This window comes from Bos indicus, chromosome 4, assembly GCF_029378745.1.
Source record: "Bos indicus isolate NIAB-ARS_2022 breed Sahiwal x Tharparkar chromosome 4, NIAB-ARS_B.indTharparkar_mat_pri_1.0, whole genome shotgun sequence".
NCBI lineage: Eukaryota > Metazoa > Chordata > Mammalia > Artiodactyla > Bovidae > Bos > Bos indicus.
Window position 1 is genome coordinate 14,418,807 of NC_091763.1, and position 17,194 is coordinate 14,436,000.

Sequence of the window (17,194 nt, forward strand, 5' to 3'; positions counted from 1 at the left end):
TAACCCACACACCAAGGCGAAGTTTTGGGCAGGCAGTTTCATTTAAGCAGCAAAGAATGAAAACCAGATCATATATCTGAGACAGCCATTTTGTGCATAGATAAAAGATATTCCAAAGGACATATCTGAAGAGATAGAAACATTAATGACTACTAAGAGATAGATAAGGGAGATTTGGGACTAACTGCTGATAGGAGGAAGGTTTCTTTGTGGAGTGATAAAAGTCCACACTGGATAGTAATAATGGTTGCAGGATAGTGAATGTACTGAAATCCACTGAAGTGTACACTTCAAAACGGTGAACTTTGTGTTATAGGATGTATATCTATCTACATTTTTGAAGTGCTATAAATTTTTTGACCAAGAAGTCAAGAGTTTCTAGTTGCTGGACCTATTATTTAATCTGATATATCATGACATTTATATCAGTTTTTAACCAGAGAAAAACTGATGAGTGACATAGGATGATTCTCTCCTAAAATAGAATATATTCAATTTAAAGGAATTAATTTTTAAAAAACAACCCTACATTAAATCTCCAATTTAAAAAAATGTACTGATTCATTAAATCCAGAATGCTGGAACCACTGAAATAACTTTTCATTTTAGTCATCATGGCATGTGGCACAATGAACAACTTCTTATTTTAATGGTCATGGCATATGGAAAAACTTTGGGAAATGGTAGCTATTAATAAGGTATAAGCAGCATTATTACTTAGTTAAATTGAACACATGAGAATATGTGTTTGATGGACCAATTCCTACTAAACAGGAGTTTAGGCAAATCACTTGGTTTCTTTGAAGTACATTTTAAATACCTCAGATTCTCCATACCAACCCTAAAAGTCTCAGACTGTGGGTTTTGTTTCTTAGATGATATCTTGGTGATATTTTGCAAGTAAGTCAGGTCCTCCACAAGTCAATTATATTAATAATAATAAAATAATAATAGCTAACAAGTATTCCCTGGTGGCTCAGATGGTAAAGAATCTGCCTGCAATACAGGAGACCTGGGTTCAATTCCTGGGTCAGGAAGATCCCCTGGTGAAAGAAATGGCAACCCACTCCAGTATTCTTGCCTGAGAAATGCCGTGGACAGAGGGGCTTGGTGGCCTATAGTCCATAGGGTTGCAAAGAGTTACACAAGACTGAGCAACTGACACTTTCAGATTTCAACAAATATCAAGTACTGTGCAAAGTCTTATCTGTGTATTTACTCACTGAATTGTCCTCACAACTGCCCTATGAAGTAAGTAGAAAAAAATCCCTTTTATGCTTATAGGAATTGAGGCACAGAGAGGTTGTGATGTGGCCAAACTCACAGTGCTAAGAAGTGGTGAAGTGCTAAAGGGTTTTCATAGGATAGGAAACAAACTATCTCAATGTGTGAAGAGGTCGACAGTTGACACAAGAACCCCTGGAATCATTTCTTTCTACCACTACTAAGCATACACACGTAGGAAAATGGCAGAAACATAAAATGCAGGTAGACTTGCAGAGGGCAAGCAGTAGAATGAAGAAGAAAACAACCCTTAGCATTGACTCAGCTCTCTGGAGGGGAAACCCTTCACAACTCTAATGAGAAGCATCGTATTAACAGTTAAAACTATGCCTTTACCTACACATCAGATGATGTTATCATAGAGGAGGGCCAGGTACCGCCACCAGCGCAGGCTGTTGCTGTGTCTGCCGCAGTTACCTGGCAACAGTTACCCACACGACTGTTAGCAGCGCTCAGCCATTGGTCAGGCACCACAGTGGGCGCCTCCCTGAAACGAGCAACTGTCACTGAGCGACCGTTAATGAGGCCGTTCCACTTGGCTGGTGGAGTGGTGGATTGGAAGTGTGAGGTAAGAGGTGGCTCCTGGCTGTCTCCCAGGGACTCTCCAGCTCACATGGCTTATGGCTGGCAGCTGACCTGGGGGGCCCAGGGAACAGACTGAAGCTGTGTCCTGCAGGTCTCCAGAGCCCTCACCGAGGCCACCCACTGGCCAGGCCCAGGCCTTGAGGCAGTGGTGAACCTCTTCCCTGTTCCTGCCTCTGTAACCGAATGGCGGGAGCTGTCTGCCTGGGATCTGGTTTGTGGGCCCAGCCCCTGCCCTCTGGGCAGCCTGAGGAGGCCAAGGACCAGTTGGGTCCTGGGTACCTGGCTCCCTCAGCAATGATGGCTGGGTGGGTCCTGGGGACTTGGCCCTGAGGGAGCTGCCAACTGAGATCTGCCTCCTCTCAGCCAGGCGTGGACTTTGGAGGGTGAACGTTGTGTCTGGGGACCTGGCCCTTGTTGTCAGAACAGAAAATAACATTTGTTTGGTGGAGATTGGCAGGAACATGTTACCTGACCAGATGCTGGTTCGATCCTTGGGTTGGGAACATCTGCTAAAGAAGGAATTGGAACCCAGTCCAGTATTCTTGCCTGGGAAATCCCATGGACAGAGGAGCCTGGTGGGTTACAGTTCACAGGGTCACAAAGACTCAGACATGACTGAGCAGCTGAGCAAACATGCAAAATACCTGACCATTACCTGACCTCAAGTACCCAGGTTCTGACACCAGGAAGTTTGCAGCAACTCATCACACCCTCCCCAACCTTTTCTAAGTTTGGGGTTTTTAAGGCATGGGCCACCCGTCTACTTCCAGGGCCCTCAGTATACCTTTCTCTGTTCCAGGTGGGCACTACTGTGGGCTGTTATTACCTATGCTTTTCCAGGCAAATGTTACTGCAAAACCATTAATATTATTAAAGGTATTATTTGGCCTCACTGTGTGTCAAGCACATGGACTTGTGTTTTGGTAACAATATCTGTGGAGAAGGCAATGACAACCCACTCCAGTACTCTTGCCTGGAAAATCCCGTGGATTGAGGAGCCTGGTGGGCTGCAGTCCATGGGGTTGCTAAGAGTCAGACACCACTGAGCGACTTCACTTTCACTTTTCACTTTCACTTTTCACTTTCATGCATTGGAGAAGGACATGGCAACCCACTCCAGTGTTCTTGCCTGGAGAATCTCAGGGACAGAGGAGCCTAGTGGGCTGCTGTCTATGGGGTCGCACAGAGTCGGACACGACTGAAGCAACTTAGCAGCAGCAGCAACAATATCTGTAATTAGTTGATTACATTTAACTTCACAGAAAGTCAAGTCAGAAGCAGGTTTTACAGTAGATGATTCCCTTTATCTCAAGCAAATGAAACCTAAAGTTCCTGCCTATTCAGTTCAGTTAGTTCAGTTCAGTTGCTCAGTCATGTCTCACTCTTTGCGATCCCATGGACTGCAGCATGCCAGGCCTTCCTGTCCATCACCAACTCCCAGAGCCTACTCAAACTCACATCCATCGCATCGGTGATGCTGTCCAACCATCTCATCCTCTGTCGTCCCCTTCTCCTCCCGCCTTCAATCTTTCCCAGGCATCAAGGTCTTTTCCAGTGAGTCCATTCTTTGCATCTGGTGGCCAAAGTATTGGAGTTTCAGCTTCAACATCAGTCCTTCCAATGAATATTCAGGACTGATTTCCTTTGGGATGGACTGATTGGATCTCCTTGCAGTCCAAGGGACTCTCAAGAGTCTTCTCCAACACCACAGTTCAAAAGCATCAGTTCTTCAGCACTCAGCTTACCTTATAGTCTAACTCTCACATCCATACATGACTACCAAAAAAATCACAGCGTTGACTAGATGGACTTTTGTTGGCAAAGTAATGTCTCTGCCTTTTAATATGCCATCTAGGCTGGTCATAACTTTTCTTCCAAGGAGTAAGCATCTTTTAATTTCATGGCTGCAGTCACCATCTGCAGTGACTTTGGAGCCCCAAAAAACAAAGTCTGTTACTGTTTCCACTGTTTCCACATGTATTTGCCATGAAGTGACAGGACCAGATGCCATGATCTTAGTTTTCTGAATGTTGAGCTTTAAGCCAGTAGTTCCAACTGTTGCTTCCTGACCTGCATACAGATTTCTCAAGAGGCAGGTCAGGTAATCTGGTATTCCCATCTCTTTCAGAATTTCCACAGTTTCCCACAGTGGATCACACACTATGCTTTGGCATAGTCAAAAAAGCAGAAAGAGATGTTTTTCTGGAACTCTCTTGCTTTTTTGATAATCCAAAGGATGTTGGCAATTTGATCTTTGGTTTTTCTGCCTTTTCTAAAACCAGCTTGAACATCTGGAATTTCACGGTTCATGTACTGTTGAAGCCTGGCTTGGAGAATTTTGAGCATTACTAATGTGTGAGATGAGTGCAGTTGTGTGGTAGTTTGAGCATTCTTTGACATGGCCTTTATTTGGGATTGGAGTGAAAAGTGACCTTTTCCAGTCCTGTGGCCACTGCTGAGTTTTCCAAATTTGCTAGCATATTGAGTGCAGCACTTTCACAGCATCATCTTTTAGGATTTGAAGTAGCTCAACCGGAATTCCATCACCTCCACTAGCTTTGTTCTTAGTGATGCTTCCTAAGGCCCACTTGACTTTGCACTCCAAGATGTCTGGCTCTAGGTGAGTGATCACACCATCGTGATTATCTGGATCATGAAGATCTTTTTTGTATAGTTCTTCTATGTATTCTTGCCACCTCTTCTTAATATCTTCTGTTTCTGTTAGGTCCATACCATTTCTGTCCTTTATTGAGCCCATCTTTGCATGGAATGTTCCCTTGGTAGCTCTAATTTTCTTGAAGAGATCTCTAGTCTTTCACATTCTATTGTTTTCCTCTATTTCTTTGCATTGATCACTGAGGAAGGCTTTCTTATGTCTCCTTGCTATTCTTTGGAACTCTGCATTCAAATAGGTATATCTTTCCTTTTCCTTTGCTTTTCGCTTCTCTTCTTTACACAGCTATTTTTAAGGCCTCCTTAGACAGCCATTTTGCTTTTTTGCATTTCTTTTTCTTGGGGATGATCTTGATCCCTTTCTTCTGTACAATGTCACGAACCTCTGTCCATACTTCTTCAGGCACTCTGTGTGTATCAGATCAAATCCCTTGAATCTATTTCTTACTTCCACTGTATGATCCACGGCAGCTCAGCTGAGGAGGACTGCTGGTTGGCAGATCACAAGCTGAAAGAGTTAATAATGGCAAAACAATTACAGAAGACCCTCCTCCTGCAAAGAAAATTCGAAAATGTCACAGAATGAAAAAGGAGCCTGTGGCTGAAGGAAAGGCAGGTAATGACAGGACTTAAGACAGATAAGAGTCTGTGAAGAGCTTGCTGTTAAAGGGCAAAGCTCTGGTGGACCCAGAGTGCACAGCCAGCGTGGGAAAGGCCCATGTATACTGTGAAGGAAATGGTGTCTATGATGTCATGCTAAATCAGACCTATCTCCAGTTCTACAGCAAGTATTAATCTGATTCAGCTGTTAGAAGATGATGCCCAGAGAAACTTCAGTGTTTGGATGAGATGGGGCCGAGTTGGGAAGACAGGGCAACACAGCTTGGTGGCTTGTTCTGGGGACCTCAACAAGGCCAAGGAAATCTTTCAGAAGAAGTGAGTGCTGAGAAATGAGTACAAAATAATATCTTTCATCTTCTTGGATATGTCATCTTTAGGAATTTCATAATAAGTGTGAGTTGGCTTAAGTGATAGTGTCTTTCCACCGTGACATTATATGACTGGAACACCAAACTGATCCTTAGATAGTGATTAAATCGCTTGGAACCAGAAATTGACTAATAGCAGAAGAAGCTAACATATTCAGCACATGACCAACAATTTAGGAAATTTGGAGAGAATGAGATGAGACTCATGGTTTCATTGAGTTAGACAAGGCTGTGGTCCATGTGATCTGATTGGTTAGTTTTCTGTGATTGTGGTTTTCAGTCTGTCTCACCCAAGATGGACAGGTCATGGTGGAGAGTTCTGACAAAATGTGGTCCACTGGAGAAGCAAATGGAATGCACATAAAACTTAAATCAAAAATACATGAATGCTTAAGCTGTGGAGTTGACCAGTAATGAGACAGAATGGATCATCAAGATTGTCCTTTCTGTATTTCTTTCCAGGTGAGGGATCATCAAATGGCTGATATCTAAAGGAAGGACCGATTTCAAAGGCACTTTCTTTTTGATTTTAGGAAATAACAGCTAGTTGACCAGCCATGAAGAACTGAAGAGGCCGACATACACCTCAAGTCTATGATGTCCGTTCAAAGTATGCAAAAAGCTTTGGCTCCAGGGTCACCCTCCCTTAGTTCTGCTACTAAGTTAGGTCACCCAAACTCAAATTCAGCTACTTATCAGTTGAGAGGTCCTAGAAAATTATTTTCCTTCTTGAGTCTCAGTTTACCCATCTTGGAAGTGGGAGTAATATATTACCTTCCCCATAAGGTTGTTGTAAGGATTAAATGATCTATTTCATATAGAATACTCAGAAGAGTGCCTGCTGCTGCTGCTAAGTCGCTTCAGTCATGTCTGACTCTGTGCGGCCCCATAGACAGCAGCCCACCAGGCTCCCCCATCCCTGGGATTCTCCAAGCAAGAACACTGGAGTGGGTTGCCATTTCCTTCTCCAATGCATGAAAGTGAAAAGTGAAAGGGAAGTCTCTCAGTCGTGTCCGACTCTTCACTACCCCATGGACTGCAGCCTACCAGGCTCCTCCGTCCATGGGATTTTCCAGGCAAGAGTACTGGAGTGGGGTGCCATCGCCTTCTCTGAGAAAAGTGCCTGGTATATGGTAAATAGGCAATAAATAGTAATAGTTTGAAGTAGAAAGGAGAATAATGCTGATTCCCACCTTACATCAATGCATAAAACTCCTCAAGGTTAGAAGAAAAGTTTATTTCCAACAGCATCCATGTTTGACATCAAAGTTCAGTAATGAACTTTTTGCCTTGTTGTAGCTATCTTTTTACCTGCCTTTTCCAACCACCAGAACACAACCGTTTGCTGCAGCTTCTCCCTGTCTTCAGAAGGCGGGTTCTAGATGAGATAAATCCATGAAGCACAACTTTAGGACCTTCCTCTCCCCACCAAATTCATAATATACGAAATTTTACGTACATTGGTAATAAATGCAAATGTAACTGAGAAAACAAAAATATGAAAGGAGGTGGGTCAAACCAAACCACTTGCAGCCGTGGAAATAAAGCAGGGGAAGTGTAGAAAGGATGAGATATTAGAAAATAAAGATGAGGATATCTCTGGGTTACAACACTGGGCACTTGCAGCTAGCTCTGAACCCTGCTGTGATCTATGTTGGGTGTTTTTGTTTAATTTGCTGTGGTAGGAACACTTAACACAATTTTAAATGCACAATATAGTATTGTTAACTATTGCCACAGTGTTATTCAGCAGACCTCTAGAACTTACTTATTTTGTATAACTGAAATTTTGTGATTGAAAAGCAGTTCCTCATTTCCCTCTCCTCCCAGCTCCTGGCAACCACCTTCTATTCTCTGTTTTCATGAGTGTGACTACTTTAGGTACCTCATATAAGTGGAATCATTCAGTGTCTGTCCTTCTAAGACTACTTTATTTCACTTAGCATGAATATCTTCCTGATTCATCCATGTTGTCAAATATGGCAGAACTTTTTAAAGGCTGAATAATATTCCATTGTGCATATATGCTACACTTTCTTTATTCTTGCATTCATCAATAGACATCTAGGTTGTTTCCATATCTTGGCTATTGTGGTTAATGCAGTAAACGGGAAGTGCAGCTATCTTTTCCAGATCCTGATTTTTTATTCTTTCAGATAACTGTCCACAGGTGGGATTGCTGGATCATATAGTAGTTCTATTTGTAATTTTTAAAAGAAATCTCCATTCTGTTTTTCAGAGTGGCTGCAACTTTTACATTCCCACCAGTATTATATAAAGGTTACAATTTCTTCACACCTTTGTCAATACAAGTTACTTTTTGAGGGTTTTTAAATAAAAGCCATCTTGACATATATGAGAGACTATTTCGTTGTGGTTTTGATTTTAATTTCCTTGATAATTTATTATGTTGATAACCTTTTCACACACCTGTCACTCTTTTGTATGTCTTCTTTGGAGAAATGTCTTCTCAAGTCATTTGCCCATTTTTAAATTGGGTTATTTGGGGTTTTTTTTTTTGCTGTTGAGTTGTAGGAGTTCCTTGTATGCTTTGGAGACTCACCCCTTGTTAGTTATATATAGTTTGCACGTATTTCCTCCTATTCTGTAGGTTGCCATTTCACTCTACTGTTTATTTTGCTGTACAGAATTTTTTAGTTCAATGTAGCACCACTTGTCTATTTTTGCTTTTGTTGGCTGTGTTTTTTGACGTGATATCCAAGAAACTGTCTAGACCAATGTCATGATGCTCTTCCCTATGTTTTCTTCTAGGAGTTTTGTATAGCTTCAGGTCTTACATTTAAATCTTTAATCCATTTTGAATTGATTTGTATGCATAATATATTTTAATGGCTTGGCTTATGGGGAGTGGGTGAAAATAAGAGAATGTTTTCTTTTAAAAACAAAACTTGAAAAATTTTTTGAAATTTTCAAAATTAAGGAGTTTCGCCAGTTTCAAAACTAAAGAGATAATTTCCATTCTCTTTTCTCAGACTTATTTAATTTTGTTTATGGATTCTGCTCTGAGCTACATGCTGTGCAGACGCCACTTGCAGACATGGTCTTTCTCCTTTTAGATTTACATCCTGGACAGTAGCTTCCATCAGTCCACTAGAATAAAACTAAATTCTTCTGGAGCAAATACTTGGGACTGGCTGTGTTTCTAAACTCTAATGTGTGTTCAGGCCTATATTAACCTTGTCTGCCTAGGGCCTGAGATTCTACATTTTTAACAATCTCACAGGCAATGTCAGTGTTACTGGTTTGGGGACCACCTTTTAAGAATCAAGGGTTTCAATGAAATGTAAGGTAAAATATCTGAGTTTCTGCAAATTGATCCAGCTATCAATACTGTGTGACTTGTCCATAACTTGTTGTGGTGTCTTTAACTTTGTAGGAGAGAAAAAAAAAAAAAGGTCCCTCTACTCTCCTAGGGTCAATAGCTGAGTCTATAAAATAAATTGATGACAGGCAGCTTAGTAGCATTAAAGATAAACAAATTTATTATTTTTTATTATAACACGCAGCAGGGCATCACAGGAAAAAAAAAAGGAACACCTCGAAAAGCACTGAGATTTGAGAGCTTATATACTCTTATTATAATAGGGGAAAGTGGGGGACATGGGCAACCAAGGAGAGAGTAAATGGTTTTTAAGAATGATAAATGGGCTCTTGAAGAATAGAAGGGAGATAGAGTTTGTGACAATTTGTCTGGATTTGAATTGGACATCTAGTCTCTTCTCAGGTGATGAGAGTCAATCCTAGGGAGAAGATTTATGACAGTTGAGTTCCTTCTGGAGGATTTGTCTTTAGGCAGGTAAAGTTCAAAGAAAGCTTCTCCATTGTCTTGTCATTTTTCATGTGCCTTCAAGCTTAAAATCAATATACCAAAGCAGTATATTTTAGGGTGTTATGTCCAGAACTCCTTCAACAGCCACACTAAATTCAAGTGTTTGCTTCTCATTTTTGGGACTTTTCCTCTGAAATTTTCTTGCTCCTTAAACACTAGGAGGCTTAGCTCTTCTTAGAGGGATGTATATCTCTGTGAACAGCTAACATTCGCATCTTCATTAATATTATGAGTAGTCTATACTCAAGGATTGGTTCTGGACTTTGAGAAGAATTACAATCCCAATAAAAGATTTCTTGGATCTTTTATCATGACAAAATTCTTGGACAAATAAAAACGTGAAAAACCGTAGTTGTAAAATAACTCTCTAAAATCTCTAGATCTCATTGTCGAGCAATTAATAATGAATAGAGAAATGATTACGTAAAATTCAAATGCTGGTAATGATAAGTACTTAATCTGCCATAAAGAAAAAGGCCTAGCCAATAAAAGATCCATCCTGCACCAAAATACATGTTAAAAAATTGATATTTGCATGCCCAAGACTTGTTTGAAAAGGCAATTATGGTCTCACAAGTAAATCATAAGAATTTTTAAAATTTTGTAAATGCTGTATTTATATGACAGACAAGAACCACTCTGAAGGAATCATTATGGTTTGGGAAATGATATGCAATTTCAAAATCATCTAAATCATTTCAATTGCCTGTATTTACATTTATATAATGGGTATTTATAATGGTGATTATTTTAGAACTTACCTTGTTTTCCTGGATCTCACATTGGTTTCTATGGGAACAAGAATGGCTGTGAAGAGGAGCATTTTAAGAACTCTTTTCACATTCAGTGACTGCTAACTGAACTGCAAATTCTGTTTGTCTGTTAAATGGTTTTTAACTCTTAAATTTTAACACAGAAATAAAAGTTGGGCATCTAGCTTCATAAATCATTTTAAATAATGAAAACTATTTTTATGAAACATCTGGTACATTGGAACATTTGAAAACAAAATAACTAGCTTTAAGAGCTAATAATCTGTTCACTTTATTAAATTCATTAGTAATTAATCCACATTAGCTATATGCTTGCTCTTGGAAAACTGTGTAAAGAAAACTTCATCTGATACATTGTTTTAATATACTTTTCTGATATTGATACATATTATGTGTGTGTGTGTGTACTTTTTCCTTACATTTGTAAAAACCCCTTTAAAAAGAAGTGTAAGATGTCCTGTATTTAAAGTTTTCCACTGCCAATGCCTCACTCATCCTCTGCTATTATTTACCCTGGTGCTGTATTGTACCTTTCCTATGTTCTCAGACCAGCTGGAACTTATTTTTTACTGTTTTTCAAACAAGCTCATAAGTCTTCAAATTTCAGTTTTCTTTTTCTTGGAATAGATTCTTAGATCCTAAAAAGCTCAGTGTCTAACTTATGCATTACATTTGTGGAGTTTACTGTATTTAATATTTCCCCACATTTCATGTTTTCTCATAAATTTTATTTTTTTAGTTCCCTGGAGAAATGATAGTTTAGTATATTTTTATTTAATTCCCTCTAAAAGTAATTAAAACCCACTAAAAGTAAGAGAAGTTTATTTCAGAAAAGAGTGCTAAAACAAAATTTTTGTTATACCCAAACTGTAAAAGATGCCAGTTGAAAGCACATGGCATCCCATAACCAGCTTATGTAATAGCCACTCTGGTTATTGCTGACATATAATCTGTGTCTTAAATCCAAAAGGTACAGATTGATGGCAGAGTGCCAGACAGGGTGAAATAAGTGAGAGTGTTTTTTAATCTTTCCTGGATTGATGGATTTCTGCCCACTGTCAGTGTGGCCTTGGTCAGGACTGCTAGAGACTAGTGAGAGTTCCAGAAAATGAAGCTACTTGCATTTGTGACCAGGAGACCATCCTATAACTCAATGACCTGGTATAAATGCCAAGAAATTGCTTTTTTCTTTCTTAAAAGTATTTTTCACTCATATTTGATTTTATGAAATAAATTCAGGATTACTACATGTTGAAAAAGTGAACACAAATAAATGGAAAACACATAACTGGATGTTTGGGGGAAATAATTAATTGACTTTTCTATTTTTTAAAAGTTGACTTTGAAGGGAAGCAACAGACAAGCTGAATAGTAAAAGCAAGTATTATGTTAACCATCAGAAGAGACATATTTATGTTGAAAAGTATCAGAATCTAAATGTAAGGAGTTTAGCCTTGATTCTTCATCAAGGCTACTCAAAATGAGGTCCAGGGACCAGTGCCCATCTGAGACAAGATAAAAACAGAAAGTGTAAATTTGAAAATTTTAGAGCAGTTGACATTACTACTTTACCCAACCTGTGATTTTGTATTTTACAAAACTCAGTCCATGGCATTTGCAATTTAAAAAATTTTCACTTTAGTATAATTAGTTACAGATACATTGATCTAGCATAAATTACTGTAAACAAATGAAAAAAAAAAGTGCCATTTGAACTTCATAGTATTGAAAATAATTTAACCTGTGTGATTATGTCTGAAAGCTGGGAAATCTTTTTTATCTCTGAAAGATCTCTTTCTAGTCCTATAGTTATATATTTACTATTATAAGATTATAGCAAAGGAGGCTAAAGCAGATATTCTCTCCTTTTGCAGACATAAAAACAAAAGTTCAAAGGGCTTCAATGAGATATCTGATATTACACAATTACAATCCAAATTTTAAAGTCACGTGAATAGCATCGCACAGAAATTATTTAATATTCTAGTGAATAAATACACCCTAGTTGATTACGGCAATGAATTGTATATATTTGCAATTTCACATGGTAGATGGCAAGTGCTTTGTCTTCAGGTTTCAGAAGGAGAAGCATTATGTTACAGTAGTTCAATGGATGACCAGTGAAAGTACACATACTAATAATTAAGATGAAGAGTTTGAAGGAATTCAATGAGCAAAAATACAATTAAAGAGAATATAAAAAGATTAAGGGAGGGACACATGTATTCAATTGGCTAAGGAACAGAGCAGAAATGTAAGTCTACACTTCTCTGAAAGGTATAAAATCCCCAAAAAGAAAGGGCTTGCTACCTTGGACTACCAATAGGAAAAATAAAATGAAAATATGAAAGGGAAAGTTTAGACAAACATTGAGAATTTTTGTTAATTGTTAGGAGTATTAGGTTGGTTGAGTGGGCGCCCAAAGGAATCTCTGAGGACATTTAAAACCTCATTCAACAAAGCCGTGGACATTGTATTGTGGTAAGCAAGACTTCAATGGCAAGGGGGATAGACTGGATCAACTGTGAGTTCTTTTCCATCTCTAATTTCTACTATTCCATAGCTCTGAGAAGAATAGTTGCTAAATTGCTTGATCAACACAGAAAAATAAAACTCAATAAAAGAATAAAGCCCCAGGCAAAACAGTAAAGTCAGTCAAAATTGAAACAGGCCCATCCAAAAAGAAAAAGAAAAAAAAAGAACCTAAATCTTGCATCATATCCCAAGGTGGACAAATTCAGGCTCTGGCAATTTGCCCAACAGAAAAAATTCCAGAGACAGGACCCTTCAGTGAGCAAGCCCAGCCAACAGATTGGGAGAGTTCAACTTTTCAGACAGGCTCACAAAACCTCCCAGCTGATCTTAATGCTAGAGAAATCTCAAAAATTGAAAAGGAAATCTATTACAGAGCCTGGTCTATGAGTGAACTAATTCATTTACTCATTCTACAAGGATATGAGCCCCTACTATATAGGCTAGCCACTGCTCTAGGATAGAGTACATCAGTGAACAACAACAAAAAAACCGAGATCTCTGCTCCTGTGGCTTTTATTAAACATAGTAGTGTGTGGAACAATGAACAACATACTGATAATCAGTTTAAGGTTGGTAGGTTGGTGAAATGTAAGGAGGATGAAATGTAAGGAATCTAAGGGGGATGAAATGTAAGGAAAATGAGCGGCAGAGGTGGAATCCAGGTGCTTACTGTATTCAATGTGTACATTCGGGTAAAACTTGTAAAGGAAATACATCAGAACAAGACTTGAAGGAAGAAAAGGAGGTAGCCCAATGTATACTGGGGGAAGAGCAATACAGTCCAAGGGAACCTAAAGCACAGGAGGAAGGTTGAAGCAAACCTGGTGTGTCTGAGTAGCAGGAAGAAAGCCAGTGTGGCTGGAGGGGAGTGAGCTTAAGGAATATTACTACAGAGAGGTCTGGGAGGCCTTATAGGTTGTTTTTAGGACCTCATCTTTTACTCTGAGTAAACTTCACATACCATCTTGCTTCAGGACTCCTAGGAACTCAGAGAAGAAACTAATTCAAAGCAGATACCGGTCTCTCTGGGAAACCACTCCACCCCAACATCAACAGTGTTTCTTCATGCTCCTTCAGTCTGTATGTTTTAATAACGTCAGCATTATCCAGTGGTGTGGGCCCTTAATGTGTAAATGTGTCCTCGCTCACTCGCTCACTTAGTCGCTTCAGTCGTGTCTGACTCTGTGCGACCCCGTAGACGGCAGCCCACCAGGCTCCCGCGTCCCTGGGATTCTCCAGGCAAGAACACTGGAGTGGGTTGCCATTTCCTTCTCCAATAAATATGTCCTAGATTATACTAAGAATAAGGAACGCTCATCAATATTGAAACTCTAAGACATTTGCTTCCTTGCTTCCATTTATTCTTAGGCCAGCAATAGAAAAATCCAAACAAAATTTTGTTTGTAATTTTTGTATGATGTCTGTACATATATGAAATATGTATTCTGTCATGGAAAATAAACTCCTAATATCAGCAATTCTGTTATGGGCTCATACTCTAAGAAACCTGATCTTTACTAGGGGCTTGATAAATATTTTAAAATAAGAGCTTAAAAATCAATTTAGAAGACAAAAATGGATCTGCTTTGTGAGAAGTAAGGGCAATATTAAAGGAATTATTAGATGTTTTCAGATATTTGAAAAAATGGTAATAAAATTAAGAGGTTAAGTTAGAAAAGCATTGTTCACTTATTAAAAAAAAAAAAATCTGTTGAGTGTCTGCTCTGTGCCCGGCAAGTTTTCTAGACCCTGTGAATACCACAGCAAATAACATACAAAAAGCTGTAATCTGCCACTGTATTAAGATTCTCCTCAGGCAGTTTACATGATCATTCTTGTATAATAATATGTAGTTGAGAACTTGTTGTCATTGTTATTGAGTCACCCAGTTGTGTCCAACTCTTTGGGACCCCATGGACTGCAGCATGGCAGGCCTCCCTGTCCCTCACCATCTCCTGAAGTTTTCCCAAGTTCAAATCCATTGCATCGGTGATGCCATCCAGCCATCTCATCCTCTGACACCCTCTTCTCCTTCTGCCCTCAATCTTTCCCAGCTTCAGGGACTTTTCCAATGAGTCAGCTGTTTGCATCAGGTGACCAAAATCCTGGAGCTTCAACTTCACATCAGTCCTTCCAATGAGTATTCAGGGTTGATTTCCTTTAAGATTGACTGGTTTGATCTCCTTGCTGTCCAAGGGACTCTTAGGAGTCTTCCCCAGCACCACAGTTTGAAAGCATCAATTCTTTGGCTTTCTGTCTTCTTTATGGTCCAGTTCTCACAACTGTACATGACCACTGGGAAGACCATGGTCTTGACTCTACAGACCTTTGTAGGCAGAGTAATGTCTGTGCTTTTCAACACACTGTCTAGGTTTGTCATAGCTTGTCAAGAAGGAATCGTCTTCTGATTTTATGGCTGCAGTCACCATCCACAGTGATTTTAGAGTTCAAGAAGAGGAAAGCTGTCACTATTTCCACTTGTTCCCCTTCTATTTGCCATGAAGTAACAGGGCTGGATGCCATGATCTTAGTTTTTTTAATATTTGGTTTTAAGCCCACTTTTTCACTCTCCTCTTTCACCCTCATCAGGAGGTTCTTTAGTTCCTCTTTGCTTTCGGCCATTAGAGTGGTATCTTCCACATATCTGAGATTGTTGATTTCTCCCACCTATCTAGATTCCAGCTTGTAATTCATCCAGCCCAGCATTTCTCAGGATGTGCTATAGGTTAAATAAACAGGGTGACAACAGACAACCCTGTCATGATCCTTTTCAATCCTGAGCCAATCAATTGTTCCATACAGGGTTCTAACTGTTGCTTCTTGACTCACATACAGGTTTCTCAGGAGATAGGTAAGATGGTCTGGTATTCCATGTCTTTAAGAGCTTTCCACAGTTTGTTATGATCCACATAGTCAAAGGCTTTAGCATGGTTTATGAAACAGAGGAAGATTTTTTTCTGGAATTCTCTTGCTTTCTCTAAGTTAAGTCAAGTCAAGTCGCTCGCTCAGTCATGTCTGACTCTTTGCGACCCCGTGGACTGTAGCCCACCAGGCTCCTCTGTTCATGGGATTCTCCAGGCAAGAATACTGGAGTGGGTTGCCATTTCCTTCTCCAGGAGTCTTCCTGACCCAGGGATCAATCCTAGGTCTCCCACATTGCAGGCAGATGCTTTAACCTTTGAGCCACCAGGGAAGCCCATGATTCAACAAATGTTGGCAATTTGATCTCTGGTTCCTCTGCCTTTTCTAAACCCAGCTTGGACATCTGGAAGTTCTTGGTTCACATAATGCTGATGCCTAGTCTGGAATCTTTTAAGCATGATCTTACTAGCATGGGAGATGAGTACAACTGTCTGATGTATTGAACATTCTTTAGTATTACTCTTCTTGGGAATTAGGATGAGGATTTACCTTTTCCAGTCAAGTGTAAAAGACCCGCTGCTGGGTCTTCCAGATTTGCTGACATATTGAGTGCAACACTGTGATAACACCATTTTCTAGGGTTTTGAATAGCTCTCCTGGAATTCCAACACATCCACTAGCTTTGTTGACAGCAGTGCTTTTTAAGGCCCACTTGACTTCATACTCCAGAATGTCTGGCTCTGGGTGACTGACCACACCATCATAGTTATCCAGTTCATTAAGATCTTTTTTGAACAGTTCTTCTGTGTATTCTTCCCATCTCTTCTTGATCTCTTCTACATTTACAAGGTCTCTACCATTTCTGTCCTTTATTGTGCCCACATTGGGCAAAAAGCATGTGTTGAAGGCTTGTCTGTAACCAGCATCACCTGTTAAGATGAGACATGGTTAGGAACACCATGTCTTGACCTGTGCCCATCTGGCCATCCATTCCTCGAAAATCCTTGGGCAGAGACTATGTGCTGAAGGCACAGGAACTTTAGAGAGGGTAAACAGCTCAGCATTTGTGTCAGAGTGGTATTTTCCAGTATGATAGTCGCCAGCCACAAGTGACTACTGAGCAATTGAAATGTGGCTAGTCTGTATGGAAAAGTTCTCTAAGTATAAAATACACTGGATTTCGTTGACTCTAAAAAGAGAATGTAAACTATCTTAAACATTTTTTACATTGATTGCTTGTTGAAACGCTAATATTTTTAATACGTTGGGTGAAATAAATTATTATTTTGTTTTTACCTTTTTATGTGGCTGCTAGAAAATTAAAACATATATGTGGCTCAATTCCCCCAAATTAGGGGATCTGCATTTGATTGATAGAATAATAGCTGATTCTTACTGAGTATTCAACTCATTAAGTGGCAAGCTGTCTTCCAAGCACATTACTTGTATTTAAATATTTTATCCTCATAATAACTTTGTTAGGAACCATTTCTCCAGATGAATAATTTGAGGCACAGGAAGGTCAAGAAACTTGCCAAAGTTTACGAATCTGGTGAGTGGAGGAAGAGCAATGAGGCCTTAAAATTGTATCTAACCCAGTGGCTTTCAAACCTGAGTATTCATCAGAATCACCTGCAGGGCTT

The 17,194-nt window shown here is 39.5% G+C and overlaps 1 pseudogene; it reads left to right on the plus strand.

Annotated features, from left to right (window-relative positions):
- Positions 1–5,391: 5,391 nt before the first annotated feature.
- The window catches only part of LOC109557854 (high mobility group protein B2 pseudogene), a 30,573-nt pseudogene continuing 18,770 nt past the window's right edge, over positions 5,392–17,194 (plus strand).